General features: G+C 46.8%; 1 long non-coding RNA gene across 1 annotated transcript in view; it reads right to left on the bottom strand.

Annotated features, from left to right (window-relative positions):
* The window catches only part of LOC115067866, a 33,965-nt gene extending 33,498 nt beyond the window's left edge, over positions 1-467 (bottom strand). The window contains exon 1 of the long non-coding RNA XR_003847232.1: positions 339-467. This is a non-coding gene — a long non-coding RNA (uncharacterized LOC115067866). The remainder of the gene's footprint in view (positions 1-338) is intronic.
* Between the last annotated feature and the right edge of the window lie 15,062 nt (positions 468-15,529).

The following is a 15,529-nucleotide window of genomic DNA, read 5'->3' as shown; positions in this document are numbered from 1 at the left end:
TTGAGGTGCAAGTATGAGGACCTGAATTTGTATCTGTAGCACTAATGTAAATGCCTTTTACTAAATGTAAAAGGTGCAGTGACAAGTATCTATAAGAGTTGTACCAGTGAGGAGGCAAAGACAGAAGCATCCCTTGGGTTCATTGGCCAGTCAGCCTAGCCAAATCAGTGAGCTCCACGTTCGGTGAGAGACTCTTTCTCGAAAAATAAAGTGGAGAGCTATTGAGCAAGACACTAATGTCAGCTGCTGACCTTCACATGCATGACCTTCACATAAACACGTTCCCCGCCCACACACAAAATGGAAACAAAATGAAAAAAAAAAAAAAAACCACTTACTGCTCATCCAGAAGACTCAGGTTCAGTTCCCAGCACCTCATTGATAGGAGTAGCAAAAAGGTTTAACTGGTTAATGAAGAGCCAGAATGCTCTGACTCCATTTTGGCTAGCTTCTTTAGACAAGCCCAGACAAGCTCAGGCATATTGTACATGTAAAAGCCTTATAAGGTATGAACAAAAACTTCTGACTCTAAAAGATATTAGTCAGCACATTCCAATGCCCTGAAGACAGCCCCTACCAATCAAGACTTTCCCCGTACACAAGATATGGGGACATCCAATTATTTTAAAAAATGCTTGGCATGTGCAGGATTTCTGTGGAGTGCCCCAATAAAAGCTCCTGCCTGCTATTGTTCGGGGCCAGACTCCATATTTGGCTCATGAAGTCTGTGCCCAGCTAGCCGCCATTTGGTTATCTTTTTTTCTCTTTAAATTATTAAATAAGCTTTTATATAATCTTTTTGTGTATCTGTGGGAATTATTCATGATTCTAGAACCCTAACATTGTGGGGGCTAGTCCGGGATTTGAGAATAGAGACCCCAGACCCACGGAAGCGCCACCGGAGCCAGCCTTGGTAAGTTTTCCCTGCCTTTCTCTCTCTCTCTCTCTCTCTCTCTCTCTCTCTCTCTCTCTCTGTCTTGCTTTTCAGTAGTTGGGACATCCTGGGGCTCAACAGAGATGAGGCAGATGTGCTGTTGATCCCAGAGCTGAAGGAGAACGGGGGGACACTCCAACTCCTCTTCTATTGAGGAGTCGTGCTCCAGTCTGACGTGGAATCCAGGTGGAGCCGACCCAGATTATTGGCCCAGTCCAATGCGGAATCCAGGCTGGCCAAATCTTTTTGGGAAAGAACAGGGGCAGCCTTCTCGGCTGACCCCATGTGCTGCGAGATTTTCAATTCTCCCTCTAGGGAACCACCATCTCATACTGTCCTCACCCTCTGCTCAGAGCTCCGCCTTGTCTATCGACTTTCCACCCTACTTCTTCTCATTCTCATCCCTCTCCTTATATTCTTTTTTCTTGAAGCTTATCCCACGATGGGCCAGAAAGTCTCATCATCTTCAGCTCCCCTTCATCTAGTTCTTAGTCATTTTCAGGACTACAAATGAGCAGCTTCGAACATGTCTGGACTCCACGTCAAGCCGACCCTCCTCCAGACCCTCTGCATAATCGAATGGCCCTCCTTTGAAGTTGAATGGCTGCCTTAAGGGTCCTTTAACCTGTCGCTCATCTACAGGGTTCAAGAAGTTATCTTTGGGGAACAGGGGCACCCTGAGCAGATCCCATACATTCTAGGTTGGTGATATCTGGTTGCTGCCCCCCTGACTGGCTGCATCCCTTACTTCTGCCCCCACCATTGGGACCTAAGGGGCCAGCTACTTTGCTTCCCCTAAAGAAAGTCCAGACCAAAAACCCATCGGTCCCGAGGTTCTTCCCTTGGCGCCAGAGGAGGATTTACTCCCGCCACCGTACGGGGCCCCAGTGAGTGCTCAGGATAGACCTAGAGAGCACAGGTCATGAGCATCTTCCTCTTCTTCCAGTCCTTCCCAGTCTCCATCCCCAGCTCCCATGGCTGAGCCGGCACCTCCCGTGGCCGAGCCCAGCCCATTGCCCACTTGCTCGTGGGGGGAGGGGAGAACTGTGTAAGCTCTTCCCCTGAGGGAGATTGGGCCCCTGAAGGATGATGGAATTGCCCTAGTAGTCTACTTTCCCTTTTCTACTAGTGACTTGTATAATTGAAAGTTACAGTCTCCCTCCTTCACGGAGGAGCCGCAGGCCCTGATTTCCCTCCTGGATACCATCCTTTTTACCCACTGTTTACCACTGGAAATAGTTATTAAATACCCTGTTCACCACCGAGGAATGGAACCACATCCTTCGGGAATGCAAACAAGCGGTGAAGTCAGGTGATGCAGGGAAGGGATGAGTCTCCTGGAGCGTACCTGGAACGCCTGTTAGAGGCTTTCAAAACTTATACTCCCATAAATCCAGAGGACCCAGAGAATAAAATGGCCATCAATATGGCTTTTGTAAATCAGGCAGCTCCAGACATAAAACGAAAACTTCAAAAACTGGAAGGTTTTGAGGGCAAAAACCTTCTGAGCTGATGGCAGTGGCGAACAAGGTATTTAACAACAGAGAAACCCCTAAAGAAAGACAAAAAGGGCTGGATAAGATATGGTTGACTGAAAGAGAAACATGTGGGGAACCAATGGGGGGAACCAACCCTCTATGAAAAAGGGAACCTGAGCCCCACGACCCCCACAGGAAGGTTGGCACCACTTAAAAAGAGACCAGTGAGTGTACCGTAAGCAGCTGGGCCACTGGGCTAGGGAATGTCCTCAAAGGATGGGATCCCAGTCTCCCTCCAAGCCCAAGATCCTCGAGTTGGCAAACTTAGAAAACTGAAGGGGCCCGGACTTGGTGAACCTCCACCACGAGCCCTGGGTGACCCTACAAGTGGAGGGATGAGCTGTCGACTTCCTAGCTGACACCGGAGCAGAATATTCAGTTTTAAAAGAGCCTATGGGAAAATTGACCAATAAACAACCTGGGTGCAAGGAGCCACGGGAATCGCTCAGCACACTTGGACCACCAAAAGGGAAGTAAACTTAGGTAAAAAGACAGTTTCACACTCCTTTATGGTGGTCCCAGAGTGCCTATATCCCTTAATGGGTAGAGATTTGCTAAATAAAATGAAGGTTCAAATCCATTTCTCTGGGAGAGGACCTCCTAATGTGACTGTACCAGATGCTGCCTATATCCTATGCTTACAACTAGAAGAAGAATGGAGAGTGCACGCCCCACCCCCTCAAAAGAGACCAACCGCTATCCTCAAGGACCTCCAGGCAGCAAACCCTGGGTTTGGGTGGAAACTAATTCCACAGGGAAGGCCATCCAACAGCCACCAATAATGGTGACTTTAAAAACTAATGCTCAGCCTGTAAGAGTAAAGCAGTACCCAATGACTCTTGAAGCTAGGGCAGGAATTACCAAACCTTAGGGAGTTTGGTATTCTGGTTCCATGGCAATCTCCATGGAACACCCCTCTGTTACCCATCAAGAAACTGGGGACTAACAATTTCTGCCCAGTGCAGGATTTGAGAGAAGTTAACAAGAGGGTAGAGGAAATCCACCCTACCCTCCCCAATCTATATACCCTGCTGAGCTCACTTTCTCCAGGAAGAAGGGTCGATACTGTTCTAGATCTCAAGGACTCCTTCTTTAGCCTGACCTTGGCAAAGGAAAGTCAACCCATCTTTACCTTTGAGTGGAGAGACCCAAACCAGGGGTTTAGTGGACAACTCACTTGGATGTGACTGCCACAAGGGTTCATGAACTCCCCCACGATCTTTGATGAGGACCTACACCAGGACTTGCAGGATTATTGGGCTTCCCACCCAGGGATAAGCCTCCTACAGTACATAGATGACCTGTTGTTAATTGCCACTGAGGATGAGGGCACTTGTCTTTAGGCCACCAGAGATTTGCTCCTGACCTTGGACCAGTTGGGGTATAAGGTCTCCACCAAGAAGGCTCAGCTCTGTGTCACAGAGGTAATGTACTTGGGGTACATATTAAGGGATGGGCAGAGGTGGCTGTCACCAGCCAGAAAGAAAGCCATTATGGGAATTCCAAGCCCAAGCTAGAGTTCTTGGGATCAGCAGGCTTCTGCCAGCTCTGGATACCCAGATTCACTGAGCTGGCAAAACCCTTGTATGAAGCCACTCGAGGAAATGAGTCATTCTTCCTATGGCCTGAGACTCAGGAGAGGGCCCTTCAAGAAATTAAACAGCCTTTATTGCAGGCTCCAGCCTTGGCTCTGCCAGATATCCATAAGCCTTATCAGCTCTTTGTTGATGAAGGAGTGGGAATAGTGAAGGGAGTCCTGACCCAAATGCTCAGCCCTTGGAAGAGACCTGTGGCTTACTTGTTGAAAAAGCTTGATCCTGTGGTCTCAGGATGGCTGGGCTGCCTCAGAATTATCATAGCCACAGCCTTATTGGTTAAAGATGCAGATAAGCTCACATTGGGACAGCCCCTTATGGTCACCACCCCTCACTCAATTGAGGGGGGTCCTTAAAAATCCCCCCGACCGATGGATGACAATGCTCAGTTGATGAATTATCAGGTCTTGCTCCTTAATCCCCCTCACATCCAGTTCCTCTCTAGCACCTCTCAATCCTGCCACTTTGCTGCCAGAACCAGATCTTGAGGTCCTGCATGACTGCCTGGAGGTACTCTGCAGCTTACACAGGACTCAGAAAGACCTGACTGATGTTCCATGGCCCCACCGGACATAATTCTGTTCACGGATGGAAGTAGCTTCATTAAGAAAGGAACCAGGTATGCAGGGGCAGCGGTCGTCAGTCCATCATGGACAGTGTGGGCCTCTTCCCTACCAGTTGGGACCTCTGCCCAGAGGGCTGAAGTAATTGGCCTGACTCAGGCCTTAAAGCTAAGTAAAGACCAGACTGTTAACATTTTCACTGATAGCCATTATTACACTTTCGCTACAGCTCATGTCCATGGGGCTGTGTACAAGGAGTGGGGGCTCCTGACAATGGAAGGAAAGACTGTCAAAAATAAACAAGGGATCCTAAAGCTCCTGGAAGCCATATGGTTACCAAAGAGACTGGCCATCATCCATTGTCTGGAGCACCAAAAAGGGGATTCACTGGAGGCACAGGGAAATGGGAGAGCAGACCTAGCAGCCAGAGAAGCAGCCCCAACAGCCTCAAACCTACTGGTTATCCTGCCTGAACCCCTCATGCCAGAAGAGCCCTCCTACTCAGATCAGGACGATCAGGATTTAACTTCCTAGGAAAATACCAAGATCAAGCATGGATGGAGATACACCTCTGATGGGAGGCTCATTCTGCTGCATAAGCTGGCAGAGGACTTAATATATAAACTTCACAAAGGGACCCACCTAGGAAAGGGAAAGTTACGGGAACTCCTGATTCCATACCACATCTTCGATCTAACCAAAATGATTGGGAGCTGTCTTTCCAGATGTCGCTCTTGCCAGGTTACTAATCCAAGAGGAAAAGTCATGCCCCCAGCCAGAAGGAAATGTCATGCCCCCAGCCAGAAGGGAGAGGGGTACTGTGCCTGTCGTCTAATGGGAAGTGGAATTCACTGAGGTAAAGCCTGGCAGGTATGGCTATAAATATCTCCTAGATTTTGTAGATACATTTTCAGGATGGGTTGAAGCATTTCCCACAAAGGGGGAAACTGCCTCAACAGTGTTTAAAAACATCATCGATGAACTAATACCAAGGTATGGACTCCCCTCTATGATCAGGTCAGACAATCAGCCTTCATTCCTAAGGTAATTCAAGAGTTAATTAAAACACTGGGGACTAATTGGAAGCTACATTGTGCATACCACCCCCAGAGCTCAGGGCAAGTAGAGAGAATGAATCAGACCCTTAAAGAGACCTTTACCAAATTAACCCTGGAAACTGGCAATGACTGGACAGGCCTCCTACCTTTTGCCCTATACAGGGTCAGAAATATCCCATATACTCAAGGCCTAACACCTTATGAAATCATATATGGCCAATCACCCCCTTTGCTCCCCAAGCTGCCTTCAGATGTGCTAATTGACTTGTCTGAATCCCAATTTCTTAAGTCTCTAAAGGCCTTACAGATTGCACAAGACAACATTTTCCTTCTGCTGAGGCATATTTATGAACTGCCACTGGCCCAGCCACATGGATTCAAGCCAGGAGACCTCGTTTGGGTGAGACGGCACCACAAGGAGCCCCTTGGACCTCGATGGAAGGGGCCACACATCGTGATCCTCACCACCCCCACTGTGGTTAAGGTGGCTGGTGTTCGGACCTGGATACATCACTCACATCTAAAGCCTGCATCAGAGGATTGGTCAGACCAACCAAGTCGACAAGAGATGGAAGGTCACACGGGTAAAAGACAATCCTCTCAGTCTAAAAATCTCTGCCATACCATAACCTTGTTGCTTTTTTTATTTCTTTTTATAGAGCCTGCCCTAGCTAACTCCCCTCATGGACTCCAAAACCTCACCTGGGTAGTTAGTAGCACATCCACTGGAAAGATAGTGAACATCTCCTCCCACCTGGGACTTCCAGGAGCCTGGTTCCCCAAGATTACATTCGACCTCTGCGACCTGCTTGAAGGAGCTTGGAAATAGTACACCCCCCGTCAGGTACTGTAAATTATGCTTGCCAGTCTCCCCTCGGTCAGAAGAGGATGAAGGAGCACCACTTCTATGTTTGCCCGGGCAACAATGGTGACCGAAGTTGTACTTGTGGAGGACCAGTGGACAATTTCTGTGCTTCATGGAGCTGTGCGTCTACTGGATATATTAACTGGGCTGCCCCCCATCACTACCGACTTGATCCAGGTAACTGCAGTCCCAGGCCTAACCCTTTGGCGAAACCCCAGATCAAGCCAATTCAAGGGACCTTGTTCCTCCTCTAGATGCAACCCTATATCCTGGAACTTCACCCCAAAAGGAAAGGAACTTAAAAACCTACAAAAATGGATTGATGGGCAAAGTTGGGGCCGCATGTTATACACCACAGGGACTGATCCAGGAATACTTTTTTTCAGTCCGTCTTCAGGTGGGTCCAGTCTTGGGGACCCAGATGGGGCCAGCTCAGACAGTGTTACAACCTATAGGGTGACCAACATCGGCCTTAACTATTTTTAAATCTGTTGATTTGGCTCCTAGCCAAATTGTCTGACTGGATAAAACTCCTACTTTGCCCACACCTAGAGCCACACCCCTAGAGATCTGACGAGTCCAAGAGCCCTTGCAGCCATCCCCTGGGCTTACAAATCTCCTAAATGCCATCTTTATTGCTTTAAATGATACCCTAACCTTACTATCCATTGCTGGTTTTGCATAGACATGAGCCTGCCTTTTATGATGGGTTAGCTCTCCCAGGAAATTATGTGTCACTTTATGGAAAAGGGCTATGCGTGACTCCCTCACATAAAATTGTCCCCCCTTCTTACCAACATTTATGTAATTCTGTTCAAGAGATAGGGGCTACTACACCTAACCCGTATATGGTGCTCCCCAACTCCACTTGGTGGGCCTGTACCTCTGGCCTAACTACATGCCTCCACTCCTCCATTTAAACCAGACTGGGGATTTTTGTGTACTAGTGCAGCTGGTTCCCCATCTATATTATAGAACAGACATAGAAATGGAAACCAGAGTCTCAGAAGAGTCTAGACCTCGTAGGGCCATAAGAACCACTGCAATTGTCCTGTCTACTTTACTCGGGGTCAGAGTAACCACTGCAACTGGTCTGGGGGCTTTAGCACTAGTCTTCTAGGATAAAAATTATCACCTTCTTAGACAGACCATAGACTTAGGCATACAATCATTAGAAACATCTATCTGCGACCTCGAAGACTCTCTGTCCTCTTTAGCTGAGGTAACCTTACAAAATAGGAGAGGGCTGGATTTACTTTTTCTAGAAAAAGGAGGACTCTGTGTTGCTCTAGGGGAACAGTGCTGTTTCTATGTTAATCACTTGGGCGTTATAAAACAGTCTTTGGCTGAGTTTCGTAAAAGACTTCAGGAGAGAGAAAACGAACGACTAAATCAACAAAATTCATACGAATCCCTATTTGACTGTTCCCATGTTTAACAACTTTGATCTCGGCAATAGTCGGACCTCTCCTCTTACTCCTATTAGCAGTAACCTGTGGCCCGTGTATTCTTAATGCCTTGCTCAAATTCATCTGAGAACAGATACAGACAGTCCAACTAATAGTACTGTGTTCACAGTATGCACTAGCCCAAACAAAGGACTTGCTTTCACCATTAGAAAGTAGTACCTATCACTACTCCCTGGAGCTAGTGAGTAGAGAACATTGTCATCTGAAGGGGAACTTTGTCCCTGACACCTTTTCTGAGCCAGCTGTCTGCAAGTGCCATACCGCTCACCTGAGGGCCTCAGAGTAGCCTGCATGTATCACAGCTGGCCAGTCTTACTCTGTCATCTCCCTTGCAGGACCAAAATGGATTTCAGGTAGAAAGAAAGCATGGCCATCCCTTGATACCCTGGAATCAATACCCACAGGTACCAAAATCCCATCAGCAAGACAACAGTTCCTTCCAGAAGCTTCTGTGCTTCTTTACCATTAGGGGTAAAGAAGTCGAACTTTTCTGAGATGATCTCCACTCCCTGTGACACATCTAGGCTGACTCTGAAGTCCAAGCTGGGTCAGGCAGATTTCTGAAGATCACTTCAGACAACAGCTTCTAGATTTCACCCTGAAGAAGAGGGCCTCTCCTCTCTGCTTGGTCGTGCAAGATACAGCCTAGGAGGGAACCCAGCCTGATGAACAGTTCCCTTGCATTAGGCTGGCCAAGAAATATAACCTGAGTCTGAAGAGCCAGAATGTTCTGACTCCATTTTGGCTAGCTTCTCTAGAGAAGCCCAGACAAGCTCAGGCATATTGTATATGTAAAAGCCTTATAAGGTATGAACAAAAAAACTTCTGGCCCTAAAAGATATCAGTCAGCACATTCCAATGCCCTGAAGACAGCCCCTACCAATCAAGACTTTCCCCGTACACAAGATATGGGGACATCCAATTAAGACTCTCCCCGTACACAGGATATGGGGACATCCAATTATTTTAAAAAATGCTTGGCGCACACGGGTTTCTGTGGAGTGCCCCAATAAAGGCTCCTGCCTGCTATTGTTCGGGGCCAGACTCCTTGGCTCGTGAAGTCTGTGCCCGGGGAGCCACCATTTGGTTTTTGTCCTTTTTCACTTTAAATTCTTAAATAAACTTTTTGTATGATCTTTTTGGGAATCTGTGGGAATTATTCTTGCTTCTCAAACCCTAACAGTTAAGACTATAAAAACCCTAGTATATTTGTTGGAGGACCCACCTTTCCAATCCCACTGGTCATTCACCTGGTGATAGAACCACCCTTAGGAAAGCAGGTTCATCTTAAGTTATGCTAAACAGATGGGCAGTATACCTAGTGCGCTAAGGAGGTAACAAACTTTTCCTGCCTGGAATCCTGCCTTGTACTGCAGATTCCCATGGAACTTCCGGAGGAGCCATCGTCATGTAAGTCTGTCCACCTTTCTGAATCTTTCAGAAAGGTATAATTTTCCCCTTTCTTCTTCATGCCTTTCTTACTAAACATGTTTTCTTTAAGGCTTTGGGCTGCCCCTAGCATCTTGTATTTCTTTACTTTTACTCCAAAGCTTCCTTCTCCCAGCCATATGGCTGCAAGTCAGTCACATGTCTGACCTTCATGCAGGCTCTAAACCTGCATGGTTCCATGGCTTTCTTTCCTTCTTCCCACAGTTCACCTCCTCAAGGCAGCTGCCAAGATGACCAGCTCCCCCGCCTTGAGGATTTTTCTTTAAGATTCTAATAAAATTGTAAAAGCTTCCATTTGGGTCCATTCTTAAATTCTTTTATGAAGGAGACTAAGAGCCCTCTAGGGGTCCCTCTTTCTCCCTGTTTCATCATGGTGGCTAACACCTCTCCTTAACTCCAGTTCCACAGGATCTCTGCCTCCATGGGTGTTGGGGAACCCTGCTGCTAGGGTTGTGGTCCTCCATGTCCGGATAGCTCTAAGGGGCTCAGCGCTATATGGAAGGTCTCCCCTTCTCAGCAGGGGGCCTCCTGCTCTCTGCCTGACTTACCTCCAAAGTGCCACCAAGCATGGATGCCTGACCTTATTTGGAACATGACCTTTGGCATAGTTACCTGGAGTAAAAACTACCCCCAGGTTTTTTTCTATATGATAATTAGGCATTGCCTGGTAGTCGGATGATAGGAGCCCACTGCCACATGTAAATAAAGCATACTATGAGCACCTATCAGCTGACATTGGCTACTGCCTCCACACTATATTTTCCCTAACTCCCACTGAATAAATGGAGCTGTTTCACTGAGTCTGGAGCTGTTTGTATCACTGAACCTGCCTCCCCGGATGGGCTTTCTTTCGTCAGCGCTCACTGGCCATCCTGACCCCGTTTGTCGCTTCTGCTCCCTTTGTCCTCTTGGAATGGTGGCCAATGACCCAGGAATGGAGGGAGAGACCCCACAGCTGGTGCCCAACGTGGGGCGTAATCATTACAGACCCACAAGGAAGGGGAGAGACCCCACACATGGGTACTTTGCATGCAGGCAAAACACTCATACACATAAAAATGCAAATAAATAAAAATTCTGGGGCTGGAGAGGTGGCTCAGCAGTTAAGAGGCTCTGGTTCAGTTCCCAGCACCCACATGGTGGCTAACAACTATCCTTAACTCAAGTTCCAGGGGATCTGACGCCCTCTTCTGACTTTCACAGGTATTGTATGACATGGGTGCACTTACATACATGCAGGCAATACACTCATACACATAAAAATAAAAATAAATAAAATATTTAGAACATTGCAATAGATGCTACACAGGTAGCAAAGGCTAAAAACACTTGTAGGACACGTATGTCCACACTGGCCCCCAAAACTCAGCTCTCTATGGACAGAGAGCTAGGTCAGCTGTGACCATAGCCCCTGCCTGGCACCATCAGAGCTCTAGTTCTCTGTGTATAAGCAGGTGATTTTGTGCCCATGGAACTGAATGGTGAGGTCACAGCCGTGTGTATCTCCTCCAGGTTCTTGCATCAGTAGAACAGAATAAGAAGTAGTGGTCTTTTGTGCAGGTAGTCCAGTCATTTCCTTCCTGGTTCCAAATGTCCCTAGCAACTCTTAGGGGGTCCTGCACCCAATGTCCATGAGTTGAAATTCTGCCCCATCAAGTATAGAAGACCTGTTCCTCCTAAGTGTTATGAGCTTGTGCCCAAATACCATCTTCCCTCAGAGACACAGTATCAGCTGTCCTTGATTTGCACTAGAGATCCATTCAGGGACTCAGTCACAATAAGAAGCCATCAGCAAACCAGGGACCAGGAACTTCACCAACCTTCCCACTCAGAATGCACAAGTGGACACTGAGGAACGATGTCCTCCTTTACTTCCCATAAGCCCAGACAAGGCATCCTTGGGAAAATCCAGGACCAGGAGACACAGGGTTTTCTACCTATCCCACAGGTTGAGATGTCTGAGTGTCCTTGACCTTCACTTGGGGTAGGCTCAGAGTCACCAGGAATGGGATTCCATTTCTCAGTTACCTTAAGCTCCTCCGGGGAGCTGAGGATCGCTCCCTACAATAGCCATAGCACACATCAAAGCTCAGGTCACAGAACCAAAGCATTGGACACCTTTCAGTCCCTCAAGGTAGAATCACATACAATTGGCTCTCAAGTACCCTGTTTCAAGGAGTCTTCTTATAGGCTCCTGACAAAGATATTCGAAGAAGCAGATCCCAGGCTGGGCCTGATGGCATATTCTTGTGATCCCAGAACTCAGGAGGCAGAAGCCAGCATATCTCTGTGATTTCAAGGCCAGCCTGGTCTATGCATAGTTAATTCCAGGTTGGCCAGGGTTATATAATGAGACCCTGTGGTCAGAGGACTCTACCAAAGCAGAGTGATGAGCAAACTTCTGAGTCATAGGGACCCAGGATGGAGGACTGATTCTCCTTTTCTTGGGTGTGGAAGAGTGTGCAAACCTTGCTCCCCACATTTGTAAGACGAACTTCATACTTACCTCGTGGTATGAACGGTTATAACCAAGAAAGTACTGAGGTCGGGTTCTTGCACAGGGGGAACTACAGAATACTAGGCAAATGGGAAACCTAGGAAATGAGATGAGAGGGGCTAAGAATTCTGCAGAGCAAAGGGAAGGGAGTGGAAGTGTATTTTTTAAATACTCTGGGAAAGAAACAGTTGAATTTTGCCCCTGGACACATACACACGCACACACGGGCATATACATCCCTGTAGATCTGCACCGGCAGGTGAGCCTCCTGAAACGTGATGCAGCCCATCCCCTTCTCAGAAGTGTTCGACTTTAGTAGTCTCCTCAGAAGATTGTTTGAGACACACATCTAACACAGGGAAGCCTGAGAAATATTTTCTAGCTTGGCCATTCATGCACTCCACTTAGGTGTAGAGAGCCACACCATCTGCTTATTTAACTTGGGTTTGGGCCCTGTGGCAAGTGGGAACAAATATCTGGCTCTTCAAGGAGTGTTCTGGGTTCCTTTAGTACATTCCTCAGATGCTTGGGTTTCTACCTCAGCCCCTACCAGGTGGACGACCTCATTTCTCACAAGCGCTGTGAGCACACCAGCTAAGTTTAGCTAGCTCTGAATGTGCGGGGCTTCTATTATTAAACTGACGAGATAAATATTTCCCCTGTGACACACAGCCACTCCTGGCATGCAGGGACTCCGGTCCCCAAATCCTTTCCAAATAGGGAAACTCACAGAGTCCTAAAAATGAACTGAGGGGATCCCAAAGAATTTGTGGATTTGAAAATATTCAGCTCATGCTTGGAATGCCTTTCCAGTGAGGTACTGAAGAGGAACAATGAACTCTGAGACTTACGATCCCATGACCAGGAAGGCACACAGGCTGCTGCCGCACAGCCCCTCCATGGCTCACTGGCCAGACCTGCTGCAGACTGCACTCAGTCACCCACAGGCTTGTTCTCAAGAACAGTGATTTTCAGTTTCAGCTGTCAAAATGCCATAATTCCATCTCAGAAATCCCAACTCATTGTGGAACACAGGACGTGTTGTCGCCACCAGAAAGACTAATAAACATTTTAAGAATAACAACTGGAAATTCAGGGACATGGAAGCTGCATCGTACCTGATAATTACTGACTGCTCACTCTGTTCTGAGCACTAGGTTCAGCTCACCTGGCTCTCACCACAACTCGACGACATAAGGATAGTTGCCAATTTCATTTTTTCCCTATTCCTTCAGTGACAACAAATACTTATTGCCATCTGTATACCAAGCATGGTTCTAGCTGTCAGGCATATGGCAAAGAACCAGACAATCTCCTCCGTAGTGAAAGTAATAGTCCAAGGTGGGCAGGAGTCACAGCCAAGGTCACTATATATAGTGTTCTGTTCTGCTAAGCCTCAGATCCATTGTTCTGGCTTGACAGTTCAGGCAGAGGGACCAGGTGGAGGGCTTCTGAAAGGAGATGACACCCAAGCATAGACCACAGAGTAGTCAGTCAGGACACAGATGGAGCTCTACATGCTTGGGGACAATGGTGAATGTGCTTCATGACAAGAGAGGCTTTGGGTGAGGTCTGGAAGCAGGAGTGAGAGGTGGTGCACTTAGGTGAGGCTGTCTAAGCCGACCAGTACCAGGAAATGGAGCTGAGCTATAAAAACTTAAGTCCCACCCCCAGTGACTCATTTCCTCCAGTTAGGTCCCACCTCCTATAGGATCCACAACCTCCCCAAACAGCATCATCAGCTCAGGACCAAGTAACTGTTCAAACACTTGAGCCTGTGGGAATATTTCATATTCAACTCATGATACTATCTTATGCCATTTTTTTATTAAAGGCTGATCAGACTCTACAAACTGACAATAATTTACTAATACAGTTAGAAGCACACAGTTTGAAGGTAAAACTCTCCTGAAAAAAAATCCTTGCTTCTCAATTGTCACCGAAATGTAGTCATTAGGGCTGGAGAGATGGCTCAGCAGTTAAAAGCACTTGCTGTTCAGTAATGAGTGGAGTTGGGATCCCAGCATCCATTAACAAGCCAGGAAGGGATCTGTAACTCCAGCTCTGAGGGACACAAAGCATTTTTCTGGCCTCTCTTATGTTGCAGTCTCCTGCTCCATAAAACTTTCCATCTTGGAAGGAAGCTGGATAAACAATAGGATGTTTCAAAGGAAGGTAAACAACAGGATGTTCTAAAGGGAGGTAAACAAGATGTTTTTAGAGGAGGTGAACATTCTGTCCTGCAGGAAAGCTCCTTAAGCTTAAGAAGTAACCAAACTCAATAGCTTCAGGAAGTTCCTGAAATTGACCAAGTTCACCAGGCTCTTCCTTCCCTGAGGACTGCTGTGAAACACTCTCAGACAAAGCAGGCCTTCCAGAAGGCTCTCGGACAAGCAGAGTGCCTGGAAGAAGCTCAGACAAGCTGAGCTAACCTCAGAAAAAACAGGGACCAGCCAAGCTGCCAGGAAAAGGCTCAGACCACCTGACCTGCCTGGAAGAGACACTCTCCAACCTATTAAGCTGACTGCAAGTTGTATAGCAAGCACCAGGTTTCCTGTTTTTGTAACCTGATAGGGTGGCTTTGTTGATGCTACAGCTGTCTGTGAGTCATTTCTGCTCCTGTAAGAAATCCCTAATCCGTATTCCTGTAAGTAACCCCAATAAAATCCACTGGTTCACCAAGTTGGACTGTGGTGGTATCCTTACTTTAGTCTGCTGTTGGTCCCTTATTTGAGATAGATGTCTGTTCACATTTCCCCAGAAATAGTGTTGATAAGAGTTATATTCTTATAACTAAGAGTATTCTTATATAATGTCCTTGTAAGCTTAAGTCATTTGAAGCTTTCTCTTGTTCTACTTACTGGGTAGATATCTTGAAAACGCAACCCTATGATGCTTTAGTACTCAGTGATGTTTTATTACTCTAGTATCTTGAAGCTCTGTGATGCTTTCCACGCACCATGTCTAAACTACTGATACAGATATGAAACTCAGAAAGCAGAAAATTCACCAAATGGTTTAATGAGGCATCTGGTCCAAGACAAATGTAGATCAAATGTGTCAGAAATCTAAACTTCCTCTGTTTTTGTAAACTGCAACGAACATTTGACCAATTCCTAACCCAGTTAGCCTGGCCTAGTTATAGATCAAAAGGTGGCAGATATCCTGATCGATGCCTATGTAAACTACTTTGTAAACTATAATGACCAGGTGAGCTCAGGAAGGAGTGTTGAGATAACTTGGCACATCGAAGTAAAGAATCTTAGGGCTCAGGTGCCAGCCATAAAATGAAGATGCAAAAAGGCCTATTTGACTTTTATCTGTACCTCTGTTTGAGGCCAGGAAAATCATAAAGCCCTTGGTTGCTAATTCTGAAACCGTATGCATGTGAAAAGAATAATTGAACTTTCCAAGTCTCGTGGGTTGAATGCTTGATCTCTTAGCTATTAAAAAAAGTTTCTGAACGTGTCCTGTGTGATATAAAACTCTATCCCGCTGGGGAAAAAAAAAATCCATACGTGTCATGTAACCATCTTTGCACATGCCCCCTCCCCACATATA

The sequence above is a fragment of the Nannospalax galili genome, unplaced genomic scaffold, assembly GCF_000622305.1.
Source record: "Nannospalax galili isolate Female #2095 unplaced genomic scaffold, S.galili_v1.0 scaffold367, whole genome shotgun sequence".
Taxonomy (NCBI): Eukaryota; Metazoa; Chordata; class Mammalia; order Rodentia; family Spalacidae; genus Nannospalax; species Nannospalax galili.
The sequence above is the reverse complement of the archived record's forward strand: the minus strand, read 5'-3'. Positions and strand labels throughout refer to the sequence as shown.